General features: G+C 39.6%; 1 pseudogene; it reads right to left on the reverse strand.

Moving 5' to 3' along the window:
• Positions 1 to 1,403: 1,403 nt before the first annotated feature.
• On the reverse strand, positions 1,404 to 14,288 carry LOC126696589 (cucumisin-like; annotated as a pseudogene).
• Between the last annotated feature and the right edge of the window lie 1,111 nt (positions 14,289 to 15,399).

Raw genomic sequence — 15,399 nt, forward strand, 5'->3', positions numbered from 1 at the left:
AAATCTTAGATTGTTTAAGAAAATATAATAGTATTAAGTAAGTATACAAAATTATCATTGATGACCAAGATTTAAGATTTCAATTTTTTATAAGTATTTATCATAAATAGTAGCTGTCAATATTAGCCATCCAATCTCTAATATGAACCCACAACAAATAATCTCTCTCGTCAAAGGCCTTGTAGCTGAATTGACACCTCCCTACACACAAAGTGCTTGGAGGTCTAGGGGAAAAAGGGTTCAAGCTGCGGGATTAGCAGTATGTTGTAATTATTTCTCAAAAAATTCTCTCTCTCAAAATCAAAATTTGAAAATTAGATTTCAACTTTCCTTCACCATGTATTACTTTACTCAAGGTAAATTAAAACTTATTTTAAAAAAATAGAAATAGAAATTTTATGTCTTTTTTGTTCAATTTTATACATAAACCAAAATATTTGATTTTTTAATATAAAATTAATATTAATTTATTATTATACAATTAATTAAGTTATATATATTAAAATCATCTTTATTTTGGCAAATTGAGATTGTTAGGTGATTATGTTATTGAATGAATTGTAGTAGTGTCTTTAATAAGTTAGATTAATACTTGATATCTATACTTGAAAAACGCATCTGGATATGAAATAACTTAAGAACAAATGGGAGAAGAATAGAAAGGATCTAATTGAATCTTTCAATAAATATGTTTTAAAACTAAAATTGATAAAATTATAATTAAAATCAATTAAATCACATTAAGATTAAGTGGATTAGTATGGTTAGTAAAGCTTAAATTTAAAAATGTAGTTAGTAATTTTTGCATATTAAAAAGCAAGAAGTGTGTATATATATATATATATATATATAGGATAAAACTTAGATATGGTACCTTAAGTGCTGTTTTTTAGGTTCCCTTCTTAAAATTCAACCATGTGGCTACTTAACTTAAAAATACACTTCCATCTCATGAGAAAAAATCCACATAACAGAATCTTAAAAAGGGAACCTAAGGAACAGCACCTAAATACTATACCTAAGTTTTACTCATATATATACATACATACATACATACATACATATATATATATATATATATATAGTAAAATAAATAGTGTTTAAATGGCATTTAATAAATAAATAAAAAAAAACCATTTGTCTTAGGTCTCAAACTATATCAAGCCGATCCGGAATAAATAGATTTGCGACAAGTGTTTGATAAAAAAGACCATCTTTTATAGGGCACTTACAATTAATTGCAATTGAGCAAAGGTTTACAACCATTTTTCTTGGGGTAATTTCATCCCCGCCTTCATCCTTCTTTATGAGCATATTACTTCAAAGCTTTTGCTTTATTATCTTTTTTAAAGCAAAGCTTTTGTTTTATTAATATTGGTAATACATGTTCCATATATAGAATCTCAAAATGCTTCATACACAACAGTGGAGCCCCTCACTTGAAATGTGCCATCATCCCAAATTAAAGAAGCAGAGACTATTTGTGTATCTATTGTTCCTTTAATCGTAAGGGCAAACGATAGCTTTTGTTTGAGAGATGTAAATGATAAAACACTAGGGTTCACTTTGATACTAAGTCTAGTTGGGGCACTCACTTTAGCTTTGTATGTAGATGTTGATGTTCCAACATTGGTGACCGTCCGATTGAAAACATGACTTATAGAATTTGAGGATGGTGTGGATAGAGCAAAAGAAGAATAGTTTAGATTGAAAACTTTTCCATCAGTACCTTTGGGACAACTACTACTGTCTCCGGTAATAGCTTGTAATAACTTCATACTATATCCTTGTCCACACAAAAAAGCTATGTAGTCAATTGCATCAATATCATATATTAAACCAGGATTTGCACTCTTATGTGGATTAATATTGCCCGCACCATATGCAAATTCTGCTCCAAAGCTCTCTTCAGGACTCATGGGGATAGCTACAAGTAATACACCAAATTGGTTGTGGTTATGGTTTAAATTAAGAGGATGATAAAATACAATATTGGTTCTTAAACTTTAAACTTAAAGGACTATAATATCACTTATGCACTAAAGTTTAGAACAAACTGATTAATTTAGCCTTAAAATTACCAAGATTAGGAATTGAATATAGTTATTACCAGTAGTAATAAGAGCAGATTTGATAGTTGTAGGCGACCATGTAGGCAGCAGACTTGATGTAGGCAGCCGCCCCTGAACCATGAGGGCAAGACATTGATGTCCCCGAGATTATATTATATGAAATTGCTCTCTTATCAATACTAACACTGGAAATTGGGGACCATGCAGCTAGAATGTCTACTCCAGGAGCAGCTAAATCGGGCTAAAACAACATAAAATAGGTTTCAATATGAAAAATAATACCGATAATTCTATGGGCGTAACACATTTTACAACTTTGTTCACAACTATTGACATAGTCAGTTGTGATTGATGCATAATAAAAGTGATATCAAAAGTAAAAATTTTTCTCTCCCTGCAAATTCTCAAATAATACAAAATATAAAAAAGTGATTACTATGAAGTTACCTTGAGAATGCTTTGCGCTGCTAGGTTTGGACCTCTGGATGAGAATGCAGCTATGTAAGGGGCAAATGGATCTTTACGGTCATAATGTCTTAAGAATAGTCGCAGTCGGGGTCCTGTAAAAGTGTGCATCTTCATTAGGATTAGTATGTGTTGTGAGTTGTGAAGTCCTTAATTGTCTAAGGTATTTTAGATTAATACCTAGTCGAATTTATGTACAAGTAAATGTTGGCACCATCTTCGAAGCTAAGGTAAGTTGCAGGCAAGGGAAACGCAAAAGCGTCAGAGCTGGGGCGTCGACCTTGCATCACAGTACCGGCTAAGAGTTACCCAACCCCATAATTCTCACCATCACAAAGTACAATTTTACCTTTCACCAAATTTTTGTCCAACGAATTTTCGTCGCAATACCTGCATTTTCCCAATAAGTTCCATTTTTTTTAACTGCCAACTTTTCTTTTTATAATACTTCCATGTTAGAATGAGAACATAGTTGATACTGATTTTTATTTTTTTGATAATTCGATAGTTAGAGATGGAGGGATTTGAATCCTAATTTTCTCCGTTAAAAATACCAAAAAGTGTCAATTGAGTTACAAATCTCTTGACAATTGAAACCACTCTTCTGAAGAATAAGGAATATTTCACCTACTAGTTTGATAGACACATGACCGGTAAATGGTTAAAATTGCTCCTTTTGTCTATATGTATACATCAAAAAAGAGTTAAAGCATAATTAAAAAAAAAAAAAAAATTCAGTTACCTGGAGCCGTAGAAACTATACTTTGTTTGTGTCTTGTTTGGTGCATCTCCACCATAAATTATTGGATAAGTTTTATTTTTGAGGTCATATGTATTAATTTTTTTTTTTGATAGTCAACACAAGTAGCTTTCATTAATTTGAACACTGGTTCATCAAAAGTACATCTCTATGCACTTGGCATTGAATCATTGGTGGGGTATCTTCTACCCACACTACACAATCAGTAATAAGTTTGGCATTCTGAGCCATTACATGAGCAGCCCAATTTCCTGTTCTACGGACATAGCTGGCTTTCCACTCCTGAACCCAATGCTTCCAGCGACTAGCACCAGAAATAAGCATTTGAATTGAGGTTGGCGGCAAGCACTTACCCAGCAAAGCATTAGTAACAATCTGAGCATCTCCTTCTAGAATTATTTGCTTCAAACCAAGGTCCCCAGCTAGCATTATACCTTTTCAAAAGCTTTCGCTTCAACTTCCACGGCTCCTAAGGGGAGATTCAGCTTCTTACTCATAGCTCCCATAATTTGGCCTTGGTCATTTCTAATCACAACTCCAATACCACAACTGTTAGTCTCCTTAAACACTGCCCCATCCACATTAGCTTTATACCACCCCTCCCTAGGCGGCCTCCATGCTTGAGTTCTCAACACCACAGGAAGCTTTTCCCTTATATTCCCTGATCTGAATTCCTACACCAGCAGCTCAGCCTCCTTGACAATCACCTTTACTGCCTTGCCCCGCCCTTCAAATTTTAAGGAGTTTCTATTCTTCCAAATGCACCAAGCCGTAGTAGCAAAGCACTCCCAGTTTATCTCCCTTCTCCCTTCCCAAAGCTTCCACACAACCTCCATGAAGTCACGGTGTGCATTTCTAAGTTTAGGCAGCTGCATATTTGACTCCCTCCACACAGCCCCCGCCGCCTCACAATCCCATAGAGCATGCCCAGATGACTCTACCATTCCACATACCCCACACGTCTCCTTAATGGGAATTTTCCTAAGCTTTAGGCAGTAGTTCGTAGGGAGAATATTCTTGCACGCCCTCCACAAAAATTGCTTTATCTTACTAGGACAGTGCAACTGCCAAAGGAAATTCCAGAACTGTCTGCCCTTTCCTGGATCCGACACCTCACAAGCTTCCTCTTTGCTTCTTCTTTCACACAACCAGCTACACGCCACCTTATAGGCACTGCTTACCGTGAACCTCCCATTTGGAGTCCAAGCCCATGTCACAGCGTCCTCAGGTAGAGAGAGGCTTATTGGAATACTTAAGATAGTTTCCGGTTCGTGGGGGATAAAGACACTCCTCACCAGATTTTTATCCCAGCCCCCCTCATACTGATTAATTAGGGACTCCACCATTTCACCTTCAAAAGCTTGAGGTTTAGGACTAATCACCTTGAAAGAGTGAGGGGTTGGCAGCCATCTATCAGCCCAAATTTGCACCTTTTGCCCATTTCCTATGCTCCACCGCATTCCCCTCTCCAGAATCTCTCTTGCTGCCAACAAACTCCTCCAAGTGTATGACGGCATATTGCCAAGCTGTGCCTCCATGAAGCTGTTACCTGGGAAGTACCTTGCTTTTAGAACTCTATGAGCAAGGGAGCACGGGTTTTGGGAGAGCCGCCACCCTTGTTTCGCCAACAAAGCCAGATTAAAAGCCTTCAAGTCTTTGAAACCCATCCCCCCATCAGCTTTTGGCTTGCACATTTTCCCCCACGCGATCCAAGCAAGCTTCTTTTCTTTATCCCTTTGGCCCTACCAGAAGTTACGAACCAAAGAGTTTAGCTCGCTGCAAAGGGAGTCGGGTAGCATAAAACAATTCATTGTATACGTCGGGGTAGCTTGCGCCACTGCCTTTATCAAAATTTCCCGGCTTGCAGTGGACAGTAACCTACCCTTCCAGCTTGCTATTTTCCGCCCCACTTGATCCTTTATACGATTAAAAGCTTTCCTCTTGCCCTTTCCTACCAACGGAGGCAACCCTAAGTACCTCTCGTGTTGGTGGATTATCTCAGCCCCAAACATCTCCTTTACCACTTCTTTAACCTCCATCGACGTGTTCTTACTAAAAAAGAGGGAAGTCTTCTCCTTATTTAGCTTTTGCTCGGACTCTCTTTCATAGTCTTCAAGGATTTTGGTGACTTTTAAACCCTCTTCCAACGATGCCTTACCAAAGACGATGCAATCATCCGCAAAAAGGAGATGAGAAATCCTTGGCGCCCTTCTACATATTTGAACCCCACTCACGGCCTCCCCACTCCCATTTCTTTGCAACATGGCCGAGAGGCCTTCCGCACATAAAAGAAATAGGTAAGGAGAAATAGGATCTCCTTGCCTAAAACCTCTAGTCGGGACAATCCTTCCTTTTGGCTCCCTATTAATTAACACCGAGAAAGAAACAGTGGTCACACACATCATCATTAAAGATATCCATCTTTCCCAAAAACCCATTCTTCGCATCATCGCCTCCAAATACCCCTATTCAACTCAATCGTACGCCTTGTTCATATCGAGTTTAATTGCCATTAACCCTTCTTTCCCCTTCCTTCTTTGATTAATGCAATGCATAACTTCGAACGCTACTAGAACGTTATCTATGATTTGCCTTCCAGGAACAAAAGCGCTTTGAGCTTCGTCAACAACATCCGGAAGGACCTTCTTCAACCTATTAGCAAGAACTTTGGATACAAGTTTATATATCACATTACATAAACTAATTGGACGATATTCTGTAATTTTTTGGGGGCATTTTACTTTGGGGATCAAACAAATGTATGTATCATTAACTCCATTTGGCATAACACCCGTTCTAAGAGTATGGATAACACTTTGAACTACATGAGGGCCAATCACATCCCAATACTTTTGGAAGAATATTGGGGACATACCGTCCGGTCCCGGAGATTTTGTCTGATGCATTTGCATGAGAGCATGCCAAACTTCTTCTTCCTTAAATTCTTTTAAAAGGTTGTTATTCATGGCCTCCGTCACCCTCCTGCCTACTGCCTCCAGACTCGCACCAAACTCAGTGGGGAAAGTCGTACTATAAATCTCCCTAAAATACTCCAGGATAACCTCTTCAACTTCCTCATCGTTCTCTCTCCACCTCCCCTCCGAATCATTTATTCCTTCAATTCTATTCTTCCTCTGTCTATTGTTCGCTGTTGCATGAAAGAACCTTGTGTTCCTATCACCATATTTGATCCACAGCGCCCTTGACCTCTGATTCCACATTATCTCCTCCCTAAGCATAACTTCATTAATTTCCTTTTTCAACTTTTGAACTTCCTCTGCCGACTCGTGAAGTAAATTCAGCTCTTTTAAGTGTTGTAATCGACTTTGCTTCTGTTTTAGAGATTTATTAACATTTCCAAACACTCTCCGGTTCCAATTCTGGAGCTGAAACTGGCAGCATTTCAGGCGTTTTTGAATCGGCAACTCCGGATTACAATCCAAAGGGTCCCAGGCCCTTTCAATCACCTCTCTACAGCCCTCTTCCCTAGTCCACATCTCTTCAAACATAAATCTTCTCCTAGCTACCTTCCTCGTCTCTCTCATTCTAATCGATAACGACAACAAACAGTGATCAGAGGCCGCCATTGATCTGTGAACTACTTTCGCCTCCGGAAACAAATTCAACCAAGCCTCATTAGCTACCATTCTATCCAGCCTAACCAGAGTTCGTTGATCTCCAATTCTCCCATTACACCAGGTGAATCTCTGACCCACAAAACCCAAATCAAACAAACCACAATTACTTAAACACTCCCTAAAACATTCCATCTGTCTAGCATCCCTCTCTAACCATCCTAATTTTTCATCAGAATTCAGAATTTCATTAAAATCTCCAAACACAACCCAAGGCATATTGCATTGCCTATTTAATAATTCAAGTAAATTCCATGAGATAGGTCTCATACCTGCATCAGGGTGGCCGTAAAATCCCGTAGCTCGCCATGGCAAAGCTCCGTTACCCTCACACACCACCACGTCGATGTGCGAATTTGAGCAGCTTTTGAACCTCACGTCAGCTCCTTCTTTCCAAAGCATTGCCAAGCCCCCACTCCGGCCATCGAACGGCACCGTAATGCCCTGTGTTAGACCCAGTTTGCGTTGGAGCCCCTTAATCCTTCTCTGAGAAGCTTTGGTCTCCGCTAGAAAAACCAAAACTAGATCGCCTTTCTTCACCTCGTCGGTGAGTGCTCGAACCGCCGGAGCTGATCCCATTCCCCGGCAGTTCCATGCTAGCGCCGTCATTTGGCTCGGCGGTGCTGCCTTGCAGCCACCGCCACTCCGCCATCCTTGATGCACTCTTCCCCTGTTTCTTCCTTGCTCAAACCTTCACACTTCCTTCGCTTAGAAACTCTCACGTTCTGATCAATCTCACTGAGTATTAAGTCCCCTTCTCTTTTTCTCTGCAATGGGCCCTGCACTTCCTTCATTTCCTCATCCGGCCCAGCCCTCACTTTCCTTTTCCAGTGGCCACTAGTCGGGCCTAGCTTATTTGCTACCCAACCCACCTCTGGGTCATACTGCATGGCCATAGGGCCTTCCTTACCCTCATCTAATCCCAAGCCCAAGCCCACATTGTTATCTTTCTTTACCGTCTCCTGGCCCTGCCCAAATTCGAATTTTGGAATAGTCTTAGATAATATCTCAGCCCTCCCATGTTGACAAGCCTCTTTCCCGCCACTTCCCTTCCCAATTTCCCAGTTTTCCTTTCCTACCTCCACTAGCTCTCCTATGTGGCTTCTCCCAATGCTCTCAGCCATACCCTTCTCCACGTTTTCCTCAGTAGTCACCTCACACCCACCAGTCATATCACCCTGCTGCTCCTGCCTACCCTCCCCGATGCAGATAGCTTCCAGTCCTTGATTTTCACGCGCCGCCCCCTCATCCGCTTCAGCCATACCATTCCGCCCACCCTCAGTGGAATTTACTCTGTTTTTCATTTCACCGGTGACCTTCTTCTTTTCAAAACCAAATTCCCAACCTCCCTTTCTTATTGGTTCTCCTCTCAACCAAGCTCCATATTGGAGATCACCCTTCCCCACTGCTTTGTCATTCCCTGAATCTTCCAAACAATCTTTCAAATCATGTTCTAAGAGCCCACACATGTAGCAAAAATTCGGAAGGCGCTCGTATTTGAAATGCACCCACCTTGTTTCTCCTTTCTCCATATTAATTTTCCGTCCTCTGATCAGTTTCCGGGTAACATCTATCTCAACCCATACCCTTAGACAAGTACCCCATTGTACTCCGGTTTCTTCCGCATCAACTTGAATAAACTTCCCAATGCTTTCTCCAATGGCTTTCCCCGTTTCCTTTGTTCGGCTCTTCAATGGAAGATTATATATTTGCACCCAAAAAGGAGACCATTTCAGCAAGATATCCTTTGGGTTTTTATCTCCTTCAAACTCTTGAAACAACACCAATTGTTTTTCATAGTGCCACGGCCTCATGTCCATGACCCGTCTTTTGTCACGTTCATCTTCAAACTCTACCAAGAAAAGTTCTTCTCCTATTACAGAGAGCTGGATGTTTTTATTTGGTTTCCAGAGCATCCTGATGTTTTTTCGCAGCGCCTCTATCATTAAACCTTTCCTTGACAACACCTTCATAAACACACATTTCTTTCCTCTCTCCACTGTTGCTCTAGTACAATCAGCTCCCAGCGAGATGCTTTCCTCCTCTTCCTCCGTAACTTTCAGTCTCTGCCATAATATCTCCAACTCTTCTGCCATTTTCCTAAGAGAACACAATAAAACCTCACACCTGACCTTAAACCCAAAGGCAGAAGGTCACTTTACTCCAACAAGTGACTGTGGGACAATTCCTGCTTCCACGGGCCTAAGGCTCGAGAGCACTGGGGTGTTTCCGTGTGTGGGTCTAACTTTCTCCTATGTATTAATTGAAATTCCCTACACATGATGTAAATGAATTATTCAAATTAGTTTGCAGTTTATTTGTAAACCATAGGCTTTACACATGAAGGAAATGGTTAGCTCAGCACTTACAAATTGAATGAAACTCCATATCTCACATTCAATGTTTTACTTTATGTTTCATTAATTACCCTATATCATGTGCCTATAGTAGATTCCAGTTAACTTAACTGGTAAAGTCTGAGATTCAATCTCGGTCTAAACCAAAAACTAATTAATGTCTTGGTTTGATGATAAAGAGTTATTATCAGAAGCGGGCGCAATAGGTTGAAACTCTCTCTCTCTCAAAAAAAAAAATTCATGTGACTATATATTTTTTTTCTATCTTAATTTGTTGTTACTTTATGAGGAAAAATTAGAGATGTGTGGAAGGCTGCAATTGGTGAAGTATAAAATAGCACACTAAAAAGTGGGATATAGGAAAATTTTCTTATGTATTAGCATTTGATTAATGTTATTATTTTCAAAAAAAATTGCATAGAATCTTTTCTAACATGTCAAATAATAATAATAATAATAATTGTAGGGTCACAATTTGAGGCCCAAGCCCAAAATGTATGGAGTCTTGGTCCAAGGAGCCCAATGCAATGAATTTGTAGAGAATGGGTCAAAGAACTAAGTTCTAATAAGTTGGACAACGGCTAGTATTAAATTGTAAGGCGGTCAAGCACAAACCAAGGATGCTGATATCAATAAACTTTTAGTCCGAGGAGGTTAAATCTGTATATGATGATCACTCTAGAATATCAGAAAAGTTCAGATTGTTATATTGTTTTTTCTCTTCTCTCCATGAAAGAGTCTTTCACCTTATATATCCTCCTTTGAATAATCTTTACCCTCCACTTGTTGATCATCCGAAGCTCTACTTGAGTACTTGTCCCATCAGACACCCTCTCTAGCTCTCTGTGAGTTGCGGTAGCCAAAGTAACACTGTTCAGAGGTCTTCTCCACATAAATGCGTCCAGAAAAGTAGCTGTAGTGCATTTAATGTGGTGGTGACAGCCTTCTCTTAGATACTTTTAGGTTTTCTTCCTTCTCATGTGTCCCCGAAGTACATCTATGTCATTGAAACTTCTTGGAAGATCACTTTAGTTGCTGGATTATATATTTTGAACCCTATTCATTAAGTCCGAGGAGGATGTATTCCTCGGACGACCCTTCATTTGCTCTGTGCTAATGGGACCTGGTCCGAGAATATCTCATAATTATTTACTTCTCCTCGAGCCCATTTGTATCCTCAGATAAAACCCAAGGCCCAATATACGATCAGACCCTTGCCCCTACAATAATAATAATAATAATAATTGTGTGCGCCAAAAATGGGACTTATGGGCTGGTCCACCTCTTGGACTCACAATCTATTTGTAATGTGGGCTTTGGATTTCCTACTATGGGCAGTTCTTAACTTAGAGACCCAACAACTCGACTTAATCCTACAAACTTCTCTCCTTTCTCTCGTATTGCTCTCCTTAAGTCTTCAGCCCTCCGTCCCCTTTAACCCCTTTTTCCACCACCCCCCTCTTCCTCATTCTTATCTTTTATTTATAGCTCAAGATTGGTAGAGGGGTCATGATTACTCTAGGTTATTAGTGGGCAAGGGGGTCTAATTCCATTGCTCTTAAGTGGGCGTTTAGTTAGGAGTGGTAGTAGTGGCTTTGGAACTGGTTCTTAGCTCAAGAGGGCTGTTCGGCAGCTATATTCCCTAGGGCAATCCCAGGTAGTTGAGATATAGTATACTCGAGCAATCACGTTCCCGCTCAAGATGTAGTTGACCAGGCAAGCCCTTGATTATTAATCATGGTGTGTACAAATCAAGATTGCATGTCCAATGGGTATTGGGTCAAGCATAGTGGCATGAGGCTTGGGCTCATGGCCTTAGCAGGCCTAGGGCCCAACTTCGGACGAAGGGGTTAGGGGGATAGGCTACATTGTAGGGTTGAAGTTCAAGGCCCAAGTGGGCTTGGGGACCCCTTGCCATACAACAACAACAACAACAACAACAACAACAACAACAATAATAATAATAATCTCTAGGTTTCACTACAAGTGTTCTACTTTATACTTCATCAATCGCAGTTTATCACTTTTTTTTTAATCCTTAGAAATAATTATAGTTTACAAGGGAAAGGCATGGAAGTGAAACAGTAAAAGTAGAATAAATTATTTTGATTACCTCAAATTTCTTGTTGTTACCTAATTGGACCTCGGTGAGGAACTTTCGGTCTATGGTGCTTGCGGCCACAGAAAGAGACCATGGTGCGAAGCTTGTGAGGGTTGCTAGATCTGGACCTCGGTTACCAGCAGAACTTGATGTCAATATTCCATTTCTCATAGCATGAAAGGCACCAATGGCAATTGTATCTGTAAAATAGTTGCTCGAAGATCCACCAATTGAAATAGATATTATGTCAACCCCATCAGCAATGGCATCATCGAATGCTGCAAGAATATCAGCATCATTACAGCCAAAATACCAACATACTTTGTACACAGCAATACGTGCTGATGGAAGCCCTCCTCGTGCTGTTCCCAAACCAATGCCTTTTACGCTGGCCTTGCTCACTAAGTTCCCAGCTGCTATTGATGCAACATGTGTTCCATGGCCTTCTGAATCTCTTGGAGATCGAATATCTTCTTTTTCAAAAAGTTGATCACTATGGTAATATTTTGCTCCAATGATTTTACTGCATTAATTTTAACCACGTTTGTTAGTTGTACTTTTGTCTGAAAATTTATGTGTTTGGCACAATGTTTTTCACAAACTTTTTCCTTTGTCGCTAACATGGCTTTTTGTGATTGGAACAATATTACGTTCACTTACTCTTGCTCCACTATTAACATCAATTTCATTATTCACCGATTACAACAAGCCATGTTAGTAATTTATAAAATAAAATACAAAATGCAATAGATGGAAGTTAAAGATGTACTTGTTGCAAGTAAAATTGGTTGAGGCCTGGCATTTGACCTTCCATTTGCTAGGTGGTGGACCAAATCCTCTGTCATTAAAGCTATCAGACTCCGGCCAAATTCCAGTGTCGAATACTGTTATAATGACATCGCTCTTAGTTGCTGGTCTATCGACTTGCTTAGGAAGGCCAAGGAAGTCCCATGACCTTGTTGTATGGAGCCCTTTTTTCTCGTTAGGGAACACCGACACTATCCCATCCATTCCTACATATTCATTTTTACATAATTTTTTTATGAATTTCAATTTTTTTTTTTGGGTGGGTGGGTGGGTGGGGGATTGTGATCAAGTTCACCCACCAGCCATTTTTTGAGCTTCTTGCTCAATTAGCTCTACTGCAAATCCATGGAAACTCCTTTTGTAGCTATATAGTAAAGATTTTGGACCAATATGGCTGAAAGCAGGCATATGACAGATTAATGCCTAGAAGGATTACAATGCCTGATAACTTTAACCGTATATTTATGTAATTGAGATCTTGTTAACTTTTTTTTTTTCGAACTTTTTTGAATCTAATGGATTAGTTAAAAAAATCATATTTGTTTAAATTAAAAATTTGCTAAAATCATTGAGATTGAAAATAAAATAATAGCTAATAATTAAAATGGAAAAATTAACTCGTATTGCATAAAGTACATTGTTTAAGATTAATATTTTATCAAAACAGAAAATGAAAATGGAATTTTAACAGGGGTAGAGTTTTAGACTATTTGAGACTTTGGTAATAAAATTTTATATATAATAAATTATATTAATAATTTTAAGGTAAAACTACTTGACAAAAATATGCTGAATGTGCAACATATATATTGAATCACATAATAATAATAATAATAACAATAATAATAATAATAATAATAATAATAATAATATGTGTTAGTTTTTAGACCCCTTAAAAACACAATTAGATTAACCTAGGTAATTAGCCAAGTGATTACTTAGTCCAAATTACAAGTCTAGGTTATCACAATCAAACAATCATATCATGCATTGCAGCGGAAAGATAAATAACACAACGATATGATAACCCAGGAAAACCAAACCGGTAAAAAACCTGGGGAGGATTTAACCTAACTATCCTCAAGGTAAAAAGCAAATCCACTAGAAAGAATCGAAGTTCATACAATAAGACTTACAAGCCCCTACGCTCAACTTCTTATTGCTACCCACCAGTAGAACTTATTGACACGACCACGTGCAAGCTCCGAATCCACGGACTCCTTCTTTCTTTGGCCTTTGCAAAACACAAACACCCCCGTTTGTGACTTTGAGATCCCACTCAAAGGTTTAGCAACACAAACTCTCCTGTTTGTGACTCCAAGACCACCCTTGAAGGTTTAGATTATCAGCACCTTTGATGACTAGAGAAGGCAACAACTTCTACAATACTGGATCTTGAGATTCTTCAAGGAATAGCACCGGTAGAAGACCTAAGAGAGCTTTTTAGGAACAAAACTCTAAATACAAAAGAGGCACACTCTTTTCTCTCTAAAAAGCCACATAAAAACGTGCTTAGGGTTTCTTTTATATACTGGGAGAAGTAGATTAGAAACCCTAATCCTTAATGGGCTTGAACTGCTGTTTAGGCTTAATTAAAATTCTGCAGATACGACTTTCGATCGATCGAGCCTGTCTTTCGATCGATCGAACCAGACAGATTATGAAATCTTCTTCCTGCAGCTTGTATGTTCTTGAATCTTGACTTGAATCACCTTGAGCATTGTCTAATAATACTTATAGACTCTAAGATCTATATCTAAACAAGTTTGTGTTCACAATTTACCAATTGTTCTAAACATTTAGAACCTAACAATATGTAATATAATCATGATATAAGATTCTAAAAAAACAAGTGACAGAGATATAAATACAGAGACTCCACCTTTTTTTTCTCACTAAATATAGCAAGTTTATGGTGGTGCCATTATACTACTTTTATAACCTGCCGATGACATCTTGTAGCATGCTTGTGTAACAAGATGATGTGGAAACCTCGTCCCTCATGTTGCCCATATACATAATATAAGCCTGCTGTTGAGGGTCATTTGTGAGAATCCAGGTGGAAAGAGAAAGCCCAATAACAAGGGCAACAAAGAATTGACAAAGCAGACAGCAAAACCATTAGGCCCAAGCGGCAGGAATAATGGATCACAGGCCCAAGAAATAAACAAATGGGTCTTGAAGAGGCAAGTGGGTTCAAAGAAGCCCGGAAAGAAAGAAATAGCATCCCATGGGCAGTGTATGAGGTAAAAAAGCGAGAAAGGGCCGCCGCAAGCCCAAAGTAATGCAAACTAAGAAAGTAAGGGATTTATGGCAGGCCCATAAATCCTAAGGATGAGAATAAGGTTATTGGGCTAGGGAAGCCCAATGAAGTTAGTGAAAAGCCCATGGGAATGTAGAATTAGCAAAAGGGCCAAGGAAGCCCAAAGAAAGCAAACGGACCGAGGATGCCCAAGGGAAAGCCAAAAGGGACATAGGAGCCTATAAATAAAAGCAAACCAATGGCCATGCCAAGCTACTGAGAGAAGGAATAAACGGTTGGCCTAAAAGAGGCCCAACAAGATTAAGTTATTACAGCAGGAATAACAGAACAACATTGCAAGAAATAAGGGAAACCAAGGAATGGGCCAAAGAAATGTAAGACCCATCATCAAATAAAGCCCAGCTCCTGAGAGGAGCGGGAAAACAAAAGGCAGCCCACATAAGAGATCAAGAAACACGGACGATGAGCCTCCAGCCCACGGCAAACGAATGGGCAACAGGCAAGTTTTGGACACATATTGAATGAAGGCACGCACAAGGCCCAGACACCACCAGCCTGTACCCAGCCAATACAGAGCATGGTGAGGTCGGGGGGTTAAAGAATCAAAGAGCATGGTTTGGTGGTGGGGAGAGGGGAAAAATCTATTTTGAAGGTTTCGGCTCAGGCTCTTTCGGGGAGGTGTCCTGCTGGGATGGCTTACTACCCAAAAGAGGCAAGCTGAGTTGGAACCATTAGGTGCATGCCACGAGGGATAGGGAGAGAGAAATAACACAGACCGTAGCAAGAAAGAGTGCCATGACAGACTAGCAAACAAAATACTCTTCCTTGTCTGGCGATGGAAGGGCGACACACAGACGGAGCAGTGATAGTCGGCCAATACACCCAGACCAAACAAAGGGAGTTAAGGGTTAAAACAGTAAAATCGGGTCACGGCAGGCA

This window comes from Quercus robur, chromosome 8 (assembly GCF_932294415.1).
Source record: "Quercus robur chromosome 8, dhQueRobu3.1, whole genome shotgun sequence".
NCBI lineage: Eukaryota > Viridiplantae > Streptophyta > Magnoliopsida > Fagales > Fagaceae > Quercus > Quercus robur.